Below are 15451 nucleotides of genomic sequence, written 5' to 3'. Positions count from 1 at the left end.
AATTTTAAGCAACTTTCTAATTTACTCTATTATGATTTTTTTTTCGTTCGCTTGCTATCTTTATTTGAAAAGCAGGAATATAAATCTTAGCAGCAAGACCATTTTAGGTTCAGCACCACGGATAGCGCATGCTTATTTGATGCTTTCATTTACCCTCCAATAAGCAAGCATAACCCAGGTTCTCAACCAAAAATGGGCCCGACTCCTATGCATCATATTCCTGCTTTGTAAATAAAGATAGCAAGAGAACGAAGAAAATGTGATAATAGGAGTAAATTAGAAAGTTGCTTAAAATTGCATGCTCTATCTGAATCATGAAGGAAAAAATTTGGGTTTAGTGTCTCTTTAAGTGGCAGAACTTGCACAATTGGTGGCTGACTAAATACTTTTTTCCCCCACTGTATTGTAGCTAGCTTAGGGTTTATTTTACAGGTAAGTATTTAGTTTTAAATAGGAATTATTTCGTTATTAATAGTAGGTTTTATTTTGATTTATTGTAATTACATTAAAGTTAGTGGGGTGTTAGGGTTAAGTTTAGGGGTTAATACCTTTAGTATAGTGGCGGCGATGTTGGGGGCAGCAGATTAAGGGTTAATAAGTGTAGGTAGGTTGCGGCGATGTCCGGGCGGCCGATTAGGGATTAATAACTGTAATATAGGTGGCGGCAGCAGATTAGGTGTTAATAAGTGTAATGTAGGAGGCGGCGACTTTGGGGGCGGCATATTAGGGGTTAATAAGTGTAATGTAAGTGGCGGCGACATTGGTGGCAGCAGATTAGGGGTTAATAAGTGTAATGTAGGTGGCGGCGATGTTGGGGCGGCAGATTACGGGTGTTTAGACTCGGGTTTATGTTAGGGTGTTAGGTGTAAACATAAATTTAGTTTCCCCATAGGAATCAATGGGGCTGCGTTACGGAGGTTTACGCTGCTTTATTGCAGTTGTTAGGCTTTTTGTCAGCCGGCTCTCCCCATTGATGTCTATGGGGAAATCGTGCACGAGCATGTAAAACCAGCTCACCGCAGCGCTGGTTTTGGAGTGCGGTATGGAGCTCAATTTTGCTTTTCGCTGCAATATTGCCTGCTAACGCCGGGTTTTTGTAAACCTGTAATACCAGCGCTGTAGGTAAGTGAGCGGTGACAATAACTTGCAAGTTATTACCGAGCAGCTCTTACTGCAAAAGTCGTAATCTAGCCTTATGATTGTAAACACAATAAAATGCAATACAGTACAGAGAATGATCGTGCTGCCTTAATATTGATACAGTGTACCTTTTTCACTATTAGAATGATTGTTAGCAAGAGGAAATCAATAGTATACAAATGGCGCACTGGTACAATTTATCTCTTTAAATTAAGAATGTTCTCAGATGTTGATAGAAAACAGTAAATGCAGTTCAATTTGGATGCAGTCCCACTTTGAATAAATTATGGCAGTAAGATTTTCTGCTTACCAAAACAAACCCCAATCCTATGAGGTAAGTGTTCAGCTCTGCGGGGGTGATTGTTAATTCACCTTTATCCTCCAATTGTTAATTCACCTTTATCCTCCAATTCCCAGAAGTTGTCTCTTTTTATGGTCTTTTATCCCAGACTGTTTCCAATGGATAGTAACACACACCCATAATAAGTTTAACCATCCTAACACTCTAGCTCTGCTTGGTCTTAACAAGCAACCCAAGAGAGAAACCGCTGTGTAGAAAGAAGACTACAATTCCCGTTAGGCAGAGCGAAAAAGACTAGAAAATTATTCAGCCTGTGAAAACTTTATTAGAAAAAGTCCATTTTTAATCGGCCCTATGATCAGTTACTTGTGACTTTAATTGAGTAATCAACTTGCCTAATGCAAAAAAATGTTTTAATTCTTTAAGTATTTTTTGAATACTTATAGATTTACTTGCGCCTATAGGCCTCTATTTATGAAAGGTCTTGCGGACCTGATCTGACACTGTGTTTCAGGTCCGCAAGACCTCGCTGAATGCGGACTCGCCAGAAACATGGGCCGTCAAGCTCCTTTCGGAGCTTGATAGATAGGCCCCATAGGGTTTTGAAATCTAGTATTTTTATTTAATTGATCTATTTATAGAAATCAGCAGTTTTAGTTGTTAAATAGTGGACCTAGAAATGTTAAAGAGTAAATGAAACGTTTCAATCAGCTTTATGTATAAAACTAGTGTAAGAATAGTAGAATATAGCTTGCATATTGTGACATAATTTACCAACATTTACTAATAGTTTATGCTTTGAATACCTTAAAAGGACAGTAAACATCTTGTTATTACAACAACTTTTCCACATTCTTGCTATAAATTAACATATTAGGTGATTTTTTTAATGGATTAACATCTTGTTTGCTGCATTTGTTTTTCAATAGCCTAACTCCCCCCACCACTTGTCTTATTAAGATGCGGTAGCTTCTCCAAAAATTATCTAGAGAGGGTGGGGGCATGACTGAAAGGCCAAAACTGGTTATGTTGTGGGCTAGGATGGGCATCCCATAAGTGGGGGGCATGCTAAGCATACCATGGGCGGGGCCGGGTGGAGATGGAACTGGGCTGGGCAAAGTGGTGGTAATAAAACAAAGGATAATATCAGTTGGGGCTACACAGGGGGACAGTCAGCATGTTTGGAAGGACTTGCACTCCTGGCAACACCGCTGTTTAGAGGAACCCATCTGGACTTACTTCTGGAGTTGGCAAAGCTAGCCACAGTCATTTTGTTAGCAAAACATGCTTTGTTTTGTAATTCTTATCAAATCTGCTGAAGCCAGTTAGAGACAGACAGGTGGCAGGGTTAGGCTTGTGAAGTTTGCCCTGTGCACTTTGAAGCCTTAGAACTAGAAAACCAACACTTTTTAGACTTATATTACAGGTATGGGGGGGGGGTAAATACTGGAAGTATGGTGCATTGTTGTTATATTATGCACAGTTAAACATTTTATATTACAATTTCAAGCTGTCACTTTAAATAGTTTAGCAGATTGGTTCTGTAACTAATGTTTTCTTTATAAAAAGAAAGAAATTTAGAGACAACGGGGTCAGTTTATTAATGTGTGAGTGTACATGATACAATGTAGCATATCATGTCCGCTGCACATCGATAAATGCAGACAGCGTACAGAGCTTGATAAATTGACCCCGACATCTAAAATTATGAACTGAGCAAGTGGAAAAAAAATGTAAAAATGAAGGTATAAATTGGCGCGCTAACCTGAAGCTGTGCTTGACCCTACAATTAGGCCCTCTCGTCCTTTAAACCCAACCCCCTTAAATAAAAGGCTAGGACACAGTCACTTGGGGTTGAAAAGGCTGCAGCCAATTTATTTAAAAAACATGTAAACAAATAAATAATGTTTAACCACTTGAAACGGTATTGGTTACCAAGTAACCAACATTAGTGCTTGCCCCATAGGAGCTCAATAACTCTTCAAACTTTATCAAGTAAACATATTGCTAACCTCTCCTGAACCCACAGGAGGTACCCACATTACTTCTGAAACTTTTAAACATCAAGCACACTGCCAAACGTCTCCCCTGCCGTATCACTAAACAGGGAAGGGAGGGCGGGAGCTGTTCTTCCTCCTAACAGGTCCGGAAGGGAAGATGGCCCCTGTACTTCCTGCCTCACCTTAATTACCCTGCTCTGGAGCCGCCCACTAACCTTAACCCACCTATCCTTTCCTCTGGCCTGTCCTGGGGTCAAAAGCCCCTCCTCCCAATCCTCTACATCCGGGGCTGCCTTGACCCCACAATTAGGCACGCTCATCCTTTAAACCCAACCCCCTTAAATAAAAGGCTAGGACACAGTCACTTGGGGTTGAAAAGACCCCAGCCAATTTATTTAAAAAACATGTAAACAAATAAATAACGTTTAACCACTTGAAACGGTATTGGTTACCAAGTAACCAACATTAGTGCTTTCCCCATAGGAGCTCAATAACACTTCAAACTTTATCAAGTACACATATTGCTAACCTCTCTTAAACCCACAGGAGGTACCCACATTACTTCTGAAACTTCTAAACATCAAGCACACCGCCACTGGCCCGTACACTGTCCGAGCCCGCCAAAAACCCGAGGCCTTTAAAACCCCTTCCTTCAAGTTAAAATTGAAAATCTGCAGACCTACTTCATTTAGGTGAACCCCATCCCGTAAGAAAAAACATCTTCCCGCTTCCCCCTCAAACTCCACGTGCCATATGGACACCCCCCTTTTGCCTCACAAAGCTACTCAACACACTGTTAATCTTCCTTCTAGATGTATCCCATCGTTTGCTATCCCATGCCGCCCTCCAGACCACCCTAGGCTCCAACTCTGACCAAACCACCAGCAGCTGAGGAAATAAAACCCACAAACGCACCAACTCCCTTTTCATCTTTGACACCAGATCCCTCTGTGCCGTGTAACCCAAATTGTTACCTCCCGCATGGATTACCAAAATACCTGGAGGGCGAAACAACCTGGAGTAATCTATGACTTGCCCAATAGATGTAAGAGTGCCCGACAAACCAACACTCCACAGGACCTAAAACAACAAATACAAACTTATAGAGCCAAGTACTGGTGCACATATGACTTAAACCTTCCTGATGACCACCTCCCAATTCCCTGTATCATTTCATCACTCATTCCTAACATTCTCGCCTCAGTAGCCGCGCCAATTCGGAACGAATGGGAACTAAATTCCCCGGCAGGGAAGCCCACTAAAGTCAATGCCTTCCGGAACACGGCAGCAAACTGGAATTTTGACAATGACGAACCCTCAGCATGGACCAACAACGGACCATCGCTGGCTGGCCTTATGTGCAAAAATTCCCTCACGGCCCCGACTGGGTAGCACGGACCCCCAATAACCCTTAAACGTATTAAACGGCCTCTGCCCATCAGATCAGTCTTTGACTGCCGGAGACAGATGACAATCTGTCGCCCCTCAGCCACCACATCACCCACTTGGATTTCAGCCCTGTCCGACCTGTTGGGTGCGACTACTTCTGAGACCCGAAAGGCTGCGAAAAAGGCTAGCACAAAGGCCGCATGGAACAATACAATTTTGAACGCATCCGCGCAGACGGAGGGCAAAACCCCAACCACCTTCTGTAGGACAGAAAATATGACAGGCCGCCTCCCTTCCACCCCTACTGCGTCCTACCATCCTAACCACAAATTACTTTGTAATATCCTGGAAGCCCAACAGCTGTCATAAAAAGGCCAAAGCCGCTAAGCGCCTCTGCACTAGTGCCTTAGAGACCCGGGACTCGGTCCACCCCCCCATCCACTCAACCAGGGCCTGGGACCACTCGACTTCTGAAAACGAATACCCACCTGCCGCCAGAAACAATTGCCAATCACCCCATACCTGTCCATATGCCCTCCAGGTACTCTTGGCTAATGCCGACCTCACCAGACTCATCAACCTGGGAATGCTGCCTTCCACAATCCTGCTGGACAGCGATCCCCTTCCGCTGCTGCTTCTGGGGCCAAAGCCCGGAAACGGTCCCACTGTAGACGTGAGAGAGCATCGGCAATGTCAGATGAACCGGGGACATGGAAGGCCCTAAACCACGCGTTCAATCTCAGACACTCCAACACAAACAGGCGTAACAAGGAAACCACCGGAGGGGAAGAGGCCAACAAGTTGTTAACAGATATAAACACCCCCATATTGTCCGAGTGGAAAATGACCTTCCTGTCCCTCAACACTGGTGCCCACAATTTTAGTGACACTAACAAAGGGAACAGCTCCAGGAACACCAAATTTTATTTAAACCTGCCTCCATCCATGCCTCCAGCCACACGTTGGCGCACCATCTACCACCCAGATAAGCTCCCAAACCATGGGAACCAGAAGCGTCAGTGAAGAGGTTCAACTCTGACCCCAATACTACTTTCTGAATGATGGACTTTCCATTGTAACCCTGGAGGAACACGAGCCAATCCCTCAAATCCTCCCTGATCTGACTGGTCACTCGAATGTGGTGGTAAGGCTCAGTTGCCCCTGCAGTCGCCAGGGACAACCGCCTGCAGAAAATCCGACCAACCGGAATAATCCGGCACGCAAAGTTAAGTTTACCTACAATGGACTGCAACTCATGCAACGTCAGCTTATTGCGACCCACACTTGGACTAAATTGGACTAAATCAACACTTGGACAAAATCAACCACTTTTTCCATTGGTAGGCTACTCTGCATCGACTCTGAATCAATCTGGATCCCCAAGAAGCACAGGACCGACGTTGGGCCTTCAGACTTCTCCGCAGCTATTGGGATACCAAACTCCCCCGTCACATGCATAAAGGTTGACATCAGCTTGCCGCATATCTCAGACTGCGAATAAGAAATCATCCAATTAGTGGACTAACGATTTCGAACCCCGATATGCGCTTAACCGCCCACTCCACAAAGCAACTAAAAGTCTCAAAGTAGGAGCAGGAAATAGAGCATCCAATCGGTAAACAAAGGTCGACAAAAAACACATCGTCGAAGGTACAACCCAACAGGTGATGGCATTTAGGATGGACCGGTAACAAACGGAATGCCGACTCTACGTCCACCTTTGCTAATCACGCCCCCCTGCTGGCTTCCCGGACCAATCCCACCGCAGAGTCGAAGGAAGCATAGGAGACCACTGCCAATTCCGGGTCAATGCCATCATTCACGGATGATCCTTTAGGGTAGGACAAGTGGTGGATCATCTGGAATTGCCCGTGGCCTTTTTTGGGCACGACCCCTAGCGGAGAAATCCGCAAATCGGCCATGGGCAATTTGGTAAACGGACCTGCCATGCGGCCCAAAGCCACCTCCTTAGCCAGTTTTTTCCGAATGATCTCGGGTGGGCCCTGGCTGATTTCAAATTCCCCAAAACGTGGGGGCCCTCCCCCGGAAGGAACGGTATAAAAAAACCTGAGCTGAATCCCGTAAGCAACAGTTCAGCCGCATCTGCTTTGCCCCGGACCCTAGCGTATTGCCTTAGCCAAGGCACCATCTTTCTTATGATCACTGGTGTCTTGGCCCTGTATAACCATTTTCCCTGGGCTTGCACCCGTCCGCCCTCTCTTAAAGCATTTGGCGTAGGAGTGCACTCCCCCACACCCCGAACACTCATGCTTGTATTTGCATGAGAGATCAAAACGGCAATTACTCTTGTTATATTGGAAGCACAACCCCTTCCTACCGGAGACAGCAGTACTGGCACCAGTGCCACCGGTAACAGCGCCCCCCCCCCCCCGATTCAGAAGGACTGTCCCGACCATAAAGGGGTCATGATCTCGAGCAAGATACCCATATCTCTATCATCCCAACGCATGGCAGGCTGCACGGCAAGCCGCTTACGAAACTGTTCATCGTACCGCCACCATGCTAACCCGCCATACGTACGATACACCGAGGAAATCTCATCGTAATAACAAAAGAGAGCAGACCCCTGCTCCGGGAACCTCTCTGTGATGATGCTGGCTAAAATACAAAATGACCTGGACCAATTGCTCAGAGTTTTCGGCAACTTCCGCTATCTCTTTTATTCTCTCCTCCTCCTCTTTCTTACCCGCCTCCCCTTTAGGGTCTTCCTTAATGTCTAGAAACTGATCAACCGGCAGTAAAGAAAAGATCTCCAAAAACTCACACTTCCAGATCTTTTCTTTAACTTCCGACTGCAAGTGTAGCCCCAGCGGGCCAATGGAGCACAGGCAAGGACGCTGGAAGGCTTCCTCGGAGACCCTCCTCTGAGACCCTGAGCCCTCCAGTTCAACCCGTCGTGCCCCCAATCACCAGGCCACCTTTTGGCTGCGACCTCCCCCAAGGCCAGAGGGGCCCACGCCCCCCCAGCCCCTTGACACCCTGAAGGAATATCATTCTGCTCAAAACTCGCATTCAAGTCTTTTTATACCTTGTAATAAAATATGCTGCTTGTCTAAACCCCCGCCCAGCCCAACGGGCGTCCCCACACCCAGCACCTCACCTGCTCCACCAGGCGCCATCCCAGGTCCTGTAGCAGAAGCCGTGGATGCCACTGGAGGCGCCGCCACTGGCCTATCCATACAGCGGCGGTTGTCTCTGCCAGCCAAATGTCTCCTCCGTAAAGGCGACCTCCTCCTTGTATTGGCACATCGCCTACGTTCTCTGCTCTTGCCGCGAGGGGATCTGTCCAAGCGCGCCCATGTAGGCGACGAACGTGCCTCCACCTCCCTTCTTCTAGGCAGCTGCGAACGAGACCGATCCCGCCTGTAACCAGCACCAGCACCAGCATCACATGGTGCCGCCGACCGGCTGTTCCTATCCTCCTGTAACTAAAGATTAGATGCTAACACCACCTGTCTCCTGCAGCCTGGCCCACCTGCCGGCATCTCTCCACCACCGGCGGCTGTCCCACCCGGCTGATTTCAAATTCCCCAAAACGTGGGGGCCCTCCCCTGGAAGGAACGGTATAAAAAACCCGAGCTGAATCCTGTAAGCAACAGTTCAGCCGCATCTGCTTTGCCCCGGACCCTAGAATATTGCCTTAGCCAAGGCACCATCTTTCTTATGATCACTGGTGTCTTGGCCCTGTATAACCATTTTCCCTGGGCTTGCACCCGTCCGCCCTCTCTTAAAGCATTTGGCGTAGGAGTGCACTCCCCCACACCCCGAACACTCATGCTTGTATTTGCATGAGAGATCAAAACAGCAATTACTCTTGTTATATTGGAAGCACAACCCCTTCCTACCGGAGACAGCAGTACTGGCACCAGTGCCACCGGTAACAGCGCCCCCCCCCCCCCGATTCAAAAGGACTGTCCCGACCGTAAAGGGGTCATGATCTCGGGCAAGATACCCATATCTCTATCATCCCAACGCATGGCAGGCTGCACGGCAAGCCGCTGACGAAACTGTTCATCGTACCACCACCATGCTAACCCGCCATACGTACGATACACCAAGGAAATCTCATCGTAATAACAAAAGAGAGCAGACCCCTGCTCCGGGAACCTCTTTGTGATGGCGCTGGCTAAAATACAAAATGACCTGGAGTCACTGAAAACGTCCTCCCACGACAGGTTGACCCCTCTTTGGCCACCACTGGGCCACATTCAGCAATCACTGGCTCCTCTACTAAGAAAAGAAAACATCAGTGCCTAGACAACTACACCCCCCCGCCAACACCCCCCCTCCACCGGGACAGGAATGTGAGAAGGGGGGGAGAGGAAGGGGGGAGAGGGGAGAGGGGAGGGGGGAGGAGGGGGGGCGGCAGGAGTGCATTCAAATTATATCTCTTTTTTTTTAACTGGATTGGTTCAAATGAATGATTCAAATTATATATCTCTTCTTTTTATTTTTTTAATAACTGAATTGGGTCAAATGTATGAGAAAACCCCAAGGTGCTACCTAACACATAACTAGCAGGCTCATGAAATGGCAACATTACATATATGAATTAGGAATTAGCCCCCCATTTCTTATCCTGCAGCGCCACCTGCTGGGTAAAGTAGATATTCTATTTTATTCATTTTAAACCTTTTTTTTTTTTTTTTTTGTAATAGCCCTATACCGGTAATGACAAGGGAATGGGAGGGGAGGGTCTAACCCCCCCCCCCCCGGGGCCTCCTACTAATTTGCCATAGGTGTTACCTAAGCAGGCAAACCGGAAACATAACTAGCAGGCGAGGCAAAGACAACATTACATATATGAATTAGGAATTACCCCATTTCTTATCCTGCAGCCCCACCTGCTGGGCAAAGAAAATATTCAAATTTATTCATTTTAAAACCTCTTTTCTTTTCTTATTTTTTTTATTTTTTATTATATATATAGGCCCTATGCCAATAATGACAAGGGGATGGAAGGGAGGGGGGTAGGAGGGATCTAACCCCCCCAGGACCTCCTACTACATTGCCAAATTACCCCCCCCTGTGAAACACACCCTCTAGGCCGCTTCCTAACAGCTCCCTCATTGTAAGCCACCCCCCCCCGCAGCCTCCCGCCAAAAAAAGGCCCCGCGCAACCTCCCGGAGCATCCTCCACCCAGACAATGGCTACAGCCACACACCTGCACCCGCACACAGCTTTTTCCCCAGGAGGACCACCCCCATCACCCAGGAGCCTTACCCGGACACTGCACAGCCGATGCCGCCAGCGTGTGACCTCCGGACCTGCATCCAGACTCCTCTTTGTTACCGCCTTCCTGGACTGGCCAGTTGCCCTACGAGGCCCTCCACCCTGGGCTCCACGGGACCGTCGAGCTGGAACTTCTGGGCTCAGTCGCACCGGGGCCCTGGATCGCCGGACCGGCCTCTCCATCTGCCCGGCAACAACACCCGCTTCCGGAATGGCACCGGCCTTCTTGAGTTGCTCCAGCAACCAGCCTGGACCACGCTCCTTGGAAAGGGCCACCGCAGCCGCCAACAACTCTCCAAGATTCTCCATGCAGGTAAGGTCTCTTTCTTTCCTCCACAGGAGCCAGCTGTTCTTCCTCCTAACAGGTCCGGAAGTGAAGATGGCCCCTGTACTTCCTGCCTCACCTTAATTACCCTGCTCTGGAACCGCCCACTAACCTTAACCCACCTATCCTTTCCTCTGGCCTGTCCTGGGGTCAAAAGCCCCTCCTTCCAATCCTCTATATCCGGGGCTGCCTAGACCAACTGCACTAAAGCCAAAAGTGTGTTTTGTTTTTGGCTATATTATAATGATGGGGGTTGCTAATAATTGTCCAATAAATAAGGGGGTCAGTGGTGCAAAAAGTTTAAGAAGCTAAGCCCTAGACACTCATACACTAAATATGTTTATAAAATGTTATGTCCTTTATATACTGTAAATATATATTGATGAATGACCAATAGATAAACATTTACCTAAAAACAATAATAATCATGTTATTTTATGCATGAAACGGTTTGTTCTTAAAATCCTTATTAATATGTTTAATAAACAGTTAAACATTAATTGAGGTAATACAGGGCTAGATTACGAGTTTAGCGGTAATTAAAGCTGCCACTCGCATGCTAACTCCGCTCAACTTCTGCTTTTGAATAGAAGTTACAATAAACATACTCTCCCATAAAATTCAATAAAGAGAGAAACGTGGAAAAAAAGCCTAAAACTCATTTTCACAATCTAACCCAAATTGCCATAAACCTTACATTACCCTACTTTAATAAACCCTAACCCACCACATAGCCAACAGCAAAGTCCACACTACACTATTAATCCCTAACCACACCTCCACATCACAAAGTAACCTATGTGGCTGAAAATAAATGTGTTAAGAGAAATTAGGAAAAAATGTAGGGCATTTAAATTAGTACAGACTCAAAATTCCATATTTATAAGGAATGTAACAAAGCATGCAAAAAAGCAATCAAATTAGCCAAAATTGAAAATGAAAAATTAATTGCAAAGGATTCTAAATCTAACCCTAAAAGATTCTTTAAGTACATAAATAGCAAAAAAAATCTAAGAAAGACAATATAGGTACATTAAAATGCGGGGAGGGTAGCATGATTAACAGTGACAGGGAGAAGGCTGAGATACTAAACCAGTTTTTTTCTTCAGTATACACAAGAGAGGAACCATTGGATGATACCTTGGAACAAAATAGAACATGCCAGCCCATACCATTAATTGGGTTATGTATAGAGGATATCAGGAACAAATTGGATAATATTAAGGTAAATAAAACTCCAGTCCCAGATGGAATACACCCAAGGGTATTGAGGGAACTTAGCACTGTTATAGACAAACCTCTACTCTTAATTTTTCAAGACTCATTATCCTCAGGCATCGTACCCAATGATTGGCGTAAAGCTGATGTGGTGCCACTCTTCAAAAAGGGAAGTAGGGATGATCCAGGAAGCTATAGACCAGTTAGTCTGACATCAATAGTGGGGAAGATATTTGAAGGGATTATAAGGGATTATATTGATGAGCATATTCATGTAAACAAGATTATGAGTTCTAATCAGCATGGTTTTATGAGAAATAGATCATGTCAAACTAATCTAATTAGATTCTATGAGGAAGTAAGTAAAAATATAGATAAAGGGGAATCAGTTGATGTGATATACTTAGATTTTGCAAAGGCGTTTGATACAGTGCCACATGAGAGATTAATGCACAAAATTAAGGGACTGGGAATAGCTGAAAATGTTAGTTTGTGGATAAATAACTAGATTAAAGATAGGGAGCAATGAGTAGTAGTAAATGGATCATACTCAGATTGGACAAAGGTAATCAGTGGAGTACCCCAGGGATCAGTGCTGGGCCCTATTCTTTTTAATATTTTTATAAATGACTTGGAGCTAGGATTAAATAGCGACATCTCTATTTTTGCAGATGATATTAAGTTAAGTAAGGTCATTAGGTCAGAGCAGGATGAACTTTCGTTACAAAGGGACCTGCAAAAATTAGAAGTATGGGCAGGTAAATGGAAAATGAGATTTAATACAGGAAAATGCAAGGTTCTACATTTTGGAAGTAAAAATAAGCAGGCAATGTATTATATAAATGGGACAAGACTTAGCCAAACACAGGAGGAAAGGGATTTGGGAGTAGTAATAGATAACAAGCTGAAGATGGGTGCACAATGCAGGGCAGCAGCTTCAAATGCTAATAAGAAACTGGCATGTATTAAAAGAGGCATTGACTCAAGGAGGAAAGCATAATTCTGTCACTATATAAAGCCCTGTTAAGACATCACCTTGAGTATGGAGTGCAGTTCTGGGGACCAATAGCAAAAAAAGATATTGCAGAACTAGAAAAAGTTCATAGAAGGGCCACAAAGCTAATAAGGAGATTGGAGAATTTAATTTATGAGGAGAGGCTAGCCAAACTGGGTCTGTTTTCTTTAGAAAGAAGGCGCTTAAGAGGTGACATGATTACTTTATATAAATATATTCAAGGCCCATATACAGAGATGGCAGAAGCGCTGTTTATTCCAAGAAAATTGTTTGTGACCAGAGGTCACAATTTAAGGTTGGAGGAAAGGAGATTTAATCTCCTGCAACAGAAACGTGTTTTCACAAAGAGCAATAAAATTTTGGAACTCATTACCAAAGGAGGTAGTGAATGCCAATACCCTAGATATATTTAAAAATTATTTGGATACATTTCTGTCTATAAACAAAATTCATGGATATGATTGCTAGTATTAAATGGGTCACCTTTTAGTGGGATTATTTAAGCTTAACTGGAGCTTTTTGTATATATTTTAGATTTGTATAGTTTGAACTCGATGGACTTCGGTCTTTTTTCAACCTCATCTACTACACTATTAACCCCTAAACGGCAACACACCTACATTGCAAAGTAGCTCACTACACTATTAACCCTTAAACCACCACAACCTCCACTGCACAGTATCCCACTAACATCCAACCCCCCTAAACTAACACTTCCTAAGTTACCCCAAAACAATGGTTATCTTAACTGTAAAAAAAACAAAACAAAAAAAAAACCTTACCTTTAAAAAAAAAAAAAAAACCTAACCTTACCTTTAAAAATAAAAACCCTAACCTTACCTTAAAACTAAAAAAACTATCATTAAAAAAAATAACATTACAAAAAATATAAAACCTTCCAATACAGAAAACAAATAACCAAAAATAAAAAAATATTGCTTATTCTAAAACCCCACTTAAAAAAAACACCCCAAAAATAAAAAAAAACATATACTAACACTAAACTACAGCAATAGCCCTTAAAATTACCTTTTGTAGGGCATAGCCATAAAGTGTCTTAGCTCTTTTTCTAAACAAAATATAAACTACCACTCTACAATTAACCCCCCCCCCCCCCCCCAAAAAACAACCGCTTTTTAAAAAAAGACTACTAAAAATGAATGCCCTTTGGCTGGGCACTGTCCTTAAAAGGCATATAGATATTTTGCTGCCCGTAAAAAAAACACAAAAAAACCTAACACTAAACCCCAAAGATGGTACTCACCAAAGATGAATCTGGCCCGTGTTGATTCATCTTTATCTCGGCGGCGATCTTCATCCATCTTCTTATCTTCCAGACCGAACATACTCTTCATGCGGTCACCAGCCGTAGACTAAGTTTTGAAAGGGAAGTACTCCTTTGTATAGAGATACCCTTATATTCAAATCAGCCAATAGAAAGATCAGTATGATTTAACAATACTACTTTTTAGGTGGTGGAGAGGTTAACCGCTGCCTCTTAACTTTCATTTCTGGCGAGCTTGAAATAATGGGCCTCCGAAGCAGCACCCACTACGTGATAAATGGAGGCCTTGGTCTCATGTTTGAATCTTGCTTATGACCTCAATAACTTGAGAGGTGCCTCTGTTTTCTACTGCTAATCACTGACAATAAGTAACCAAGTACCTATCAGCCAATAAATATTAATTGGAAGTTCATATCAGCCAATGACCATTAGTAGGCAGTACACAATTTATACATCTGTTACTTTCAATTTAAATTTAAACAGATATTACTTTGCATTTTTTTTTCCATGCAAAATAGGAAGCAGTCACCTGCAAAGAAAGTCTTAGGGTCAGATTTTGAGTGGAGTGCTAACAGTTACGCACAAGCGATAAGGGCTATATTGCGGATGTTTACGCGTGTCGGGTTTATCGCTCGTTTTACAAGCTCATATTGAGCACAATTTGAGATTTAGACTATTAGAATGATTACCACTTCCTCAGAGCTATGATTAACTGTTTCCCAAAACAAAAAAGTGTCACATAACACATCAAATCGTACAGTTACACTCATAATAACACAATTTAATAAAAAATTATTAAAAAATAATATTGCATAAAAAAGTTATAAGGGCACAATGTAATGAGGCCTCAAAGGTTAGGGAAAAAAGGCAGAAAAGTGCTTAACATAGATATACATACATGTCTAAAGATGTATATGTATGTATATATGTGTGTATATATATATATATATATATGTGTTTGTGTGTGTGAGTGCATATATATTTATGCATTTATATGTGTATATATGTATTTACAGACATATAAACACATACATACATATGTATACATACATAGACATATACAGGTGTTCCTCTGAGATATTGCGGGTTCGGTTCCAGACCACCACAATAAAGCTAATATAACAATAAAATGAGTAACACATATAAGAGTTATACTTACATCATACTGTAGTCTTTTAAGTGTGCAATAGCATTATGTAAAAAAAAAAATTGACATATCTTAATTTATAAATACTTTATTGCTAACAAATTCTAACCATCATCTGAGCCTTCAGCGAGTCGTAATCCTTTTGCTGGTGGTGTGTATATATGTGTGTTTGTGTGTATTTATGTGTTTATATGTGCATATAAGTTGGAAAAATGGTGTGGATAGACTGGCCACAAACCTTCAATTTGTAAAAAGAGCAATATCTGTGAAACGCAATAAAGCAAAGCACAATAAAACAATGTATGAATAAGTACATTGGAGCTCTTTGCAGTTACGTAGATGCAAACATGAAAACAAATTATTTATGCAATATTCAG

The sequence above is a fragment of the Bombina bombina genome, chromosome 4, assembly GCF_027579735.1.
Source record: "Bombina bombina isolate aBomBom1 chromosome 4, aBomBom1.pri, whole genome shotgun sequence".
Taxonomy (NCBI): Eukaryota; Metazoa; Chordata; class Amphibia; order Anura; family Bombinatoridae; genus Bombina; species Bombina bombina.
Note: the sequence above shows the minus strand (reverse complement) of the source record.